Source organism: Callorhinus ursinus, unplaced genomic scaffold, assembly GCF_003265705.2.
Source record: "Callorhinus ursinus isolate GAN/ISIS: 27379988/994484 unplaced genomic scaffold, GSC_fseal_2.0 scaffold19, whole genome shotgun sequence".
NCBI classification, from domain to species: domain Eukaryota; kingdom Metazoa; phylum Chordata; class Mammalia; order Carnivora; family Otariidae; genus Callorhinus; species Callorhinus ursinus.
The window spans coordinates 11,769,440-11,772,917 of NW_027397081.1; the positions used below are offsets into that span (position 1 = coordinate 11,769,440).

At 49.3% G+C, this 3,478-nt stretch overlaps 1 long non-coding RNA gene across 1 annotated transcript; it reads left to right on the forward strand.

Moving 5' to 3' along the window:
- The first annotated feature begins 467 nt into the window (after positions 1–467).
- Positions 468–2,923, forward strand: LOC141374571 (uncharacterized). Its single transcript, XR_012381579.1, has 3 exons — positions 468–904; positions 1,140–1,239; positions 2,808–2,923. It is a non-coding gene; the product is annotated as an uncharacterized lncRNA (long non-coding RNA).
- Positions 2,924–3,478: the final 555 nt, after the last annotated feature.

Genomic DNA, 3,478 nt, shown 5'->3' on the forward strand with positions numbered 1-3,478 from the left:
TGTCATCTTGTCCGTTTTGTCCACCTGCCAAGCCTGCTTCCACCGAGCACTCCGGAGTGGGAGGCGACCGAGGCTCCCATCTGCGGCTGATAACAGACGGCCTTGCGTGAAGCGTAGGAAGTTAAGAGGCTTTTCTTTGCTGTTGTGGAGAGACCTCTGGCTGGAGGCAGTGCTCTCCGAGGGCAGCGGAGATACTGTCAATTATAAACCTGTCCTTCAAGCCTCGGGGCGGGCTGCGATGGGCTCTGTCTGCCAATGGAGAAGCCTAGGTGCTGGGAGCCAGGTGGGGCTCGGCTGCAGATCTGCCTTCTTCCCTGTAGGAGAGCTCCACCCTAGTGTCAAGATGACATCACCCCACAGGACAACTGTGCCCTACCGGAAGTGCTCCTATTTAAGGGGCGTGGTCTATTCTCCCTCCGCCATATTTGTAGGTCAATATCCACTTGAATTCCCTGGACGCCCAGAGATCCCCATACTTGCTTGTATCCCAGCATCTTAGTCCCAGTGGTTTTTCATGGTGCCCGTGGGCTAAAAGAACAGGGGTTCCATCTTCAAGGTATTTAGCGTCAAACAGCTTTAAAAGTGTTATGTCTTAACACTTTCATAGCTATTTGAAAAAGTATAAACTTAAAGGAAAAACACTTGTATTTCATACTTAAATAATGCTAATTACCTACTAACGGGATGTGGCACCTGTTGGGCACCGCACAACTTCTCAAACCTCGGGCACTGCCATCTTCGCTTTCTGTTCCACGTCAGATTTTTGTGTACAACTTGCCTCTTATCACAGCAACCACAGAAAACCCACTTTCATGAAGAAATGGCCCCATTGAAAGGAAATCGTGAGATCTAATGTTAAAACTGTAAACTTCCTTGAGTTGGGAATTTGCTTGGTGTCTGGCAGGTATTGAGTTATCTCTATGTTTTTGTCCAAAAACGAAACTATCCCGCAGGGCTGTGGGAGTTTACCATGTGACCCAGAATGCCCTGGTGCATGGTTTCGTAAGTGTGGCCCACGCGCCCCATACGTGGAGTGTATCTCCTCACGTTGAAGGGAGTGGGGTGGGCCAGAAGTTGGGATGGGGGCAAAGAATGGGGAGGAGAAATTGCTGGGACTAACCACATCTCAACTTTGTCAGGACACATCCTCAGATTATGCTCTATAACGAGGCATTTCTAGGAAAAATCAGGAGGCTGGACTTTCCCGGGAATGTTAAAGACATATTGTGCTGGATAGAAGTGAGTACCTCCATGAGCTGAGGGCTGGGTGCATAGGGTTATGCCTGGTACCATCTGGTCACTTCTCCAACGTTTCCTAGGCCAATTTTCCCCCTCCTTCCTTCCTCCTTCCCCCTCTCCTTCCCTCCCTTCCTGCGTTCCCCCAATGAATACTGTGCTCCTCCTATGCGAGCATAGCACAGTGATGAAGAGCAGGACTCAGGAGCCAGACTACCTATCATCTAGTTACTACCCGTGTGACTTTAGGTAATATCTAACTAACCTCTGGGCTTCAGATTCCACTTCTATAAAATGGACTTAATAAAATAACGTACTTTATTAGTTTGTTATGAAATTGAATACCTGATGGAGAAGAGAACAATGTCTACCCAGCAAACAGCTGTGACAAAGCTGGCTTGGTGTGTAGCTCTACCCAGCCTATAGTGCAGGGGAAAGATAAATCTCAAGCCACTGTTTGCCCAAACAATTAATTGATTACAATTTTGATGTGTATTACAAAGAAGTGTAGTATTCTATGTAAGTATGCAACATGGGGATTTAATCTAGACGTGGGGGGTGGGTCCCTCAAAATTCTTCCCAGAGTAAATAACGTTTAAGTCAGGACTCAAAAGATGTATAGGAATGTATCAGGCCAACATCCAGTAGGTGGAGGGGGTGGGGAAGAATGTTCTAACAGAAGGAACACCATGTCTAAGACACTGAGGCTCTGGCTAGGGTGAAGAACAAGGGCAAAATCACATAGGGCCTTGGGGGTCCATGTTAAGGAACCTTCACTGAGGAGGACGGGAAGCCAACAAAGGGTTTTGAGCAGAGAAATGGCAAGATGTTATGTCTTACAGAAGATCACTCTGGTTGCTGGGTGGAGGATGGACTCCAGTGGGCAAAAGAGAAAACACTGTAATCTCCTGTAAATCATTTGGGCGACACGGGAGGGGGTCCTGCCTATGGTAGCCATAGAGAAGAGGACAGATAGAGAGGTAATTAGGAGGTAGACTGGATTAGATGCATCATTTGTGAAAAGAGAGGAGAACCCGGGCAAAGGCCCAGGAGTCTTCCCGGAGCAGTTGGTTGAAAGGAAGGTGGGGCGTGATGACAGGGACAGGGAGCCCTGGAGCAGGGAGGATGCCCACAGTGGCTCTAGGTAGCAGATGAAGAAGCGGGATGACCCAGCTCTACCAAAACCACTCTGCAAATCCTTTTTGGATAATCGAAAGAAAACAGGATTTCTGCGTTTCTCTTCTGAATTCTCCACATAACTAGTTCGGGTCCTCACTCATTTTGCACACAGGCCAGGGCGTGGGAGATGAAGGGGGAGAGCCTGCAGAGTGGGAGAGAACCCGCTGGGGCTTCAGAGTTCTTAACTGATCCCAGGGCGTCTGTGGAGTAATTAAAAACAAAGTTTATCGTTATGCGGTCCATGAACAGGCCTGTCCAGATTCGCTGTCAGTTCCTTTCTCCCTCTCTACGGAGCCATCTTTCTTTCTTGTATTTAAGAAAAAAATGTTTTTGATATTAATTAAGTTACATGGCAATTTCCTCCCCCTAATTAAAGTGGAACCTTTTCACAGGACACTTTGAAGTGCAGCTCTGTGGCTAGAAGAAACTTTTCATCCTCCGCCAAAGCTCTGTAGTGTCTCTTCATATTGTTCACTTCAGTCAGAATAAAACTCTTTCTGATAATGAAGGGAAGAGCATTTAACTTTTTCCAGCTCTCACACCATCCAGCCGGCCTGGATGTAGGGGAGCCGGCTGCAGCCTGGGCTTCAGGCAGCACGAGGGGCTGGTGGCGGCAACCAGGGTGTGTCTGGGGAGGGTTGGAGCGGGTGGCGGGGCCGGGAGGTGAGGGAGCGAGACGGAGATGGGACCGAGAGGAGGCCGGGAGCCCCTTCGCTCAGGACGATGGGGACAGCGACTCCTGGCACATCACTCAGCCATCAGTCATTGCTTTGCAAGGAGCTCTGATATCCTCAACGAAAGGCGCAGTGGTTGGATTATGAGTGCTTCCGTTCTGATAGCTGGGGGCGCAATTCCTGTGCTCTGTTTGGACCCGGACTCCCAGAGATAGAACCAGGACCACCGGCCGCAGAAGGAAAGCAGAGAGGAGAGCGAGAAAGTAGAGCCTGGGTAGCAGCAGACAGACAGAATCAGGAATCAGTTGCTCGCGATGGGCAGCTCGTTGGGCCAGGAGGACATTTTGGACTTTTCAAACCCTGCTGCCTCCTCTGGTTTACTCTCCCTC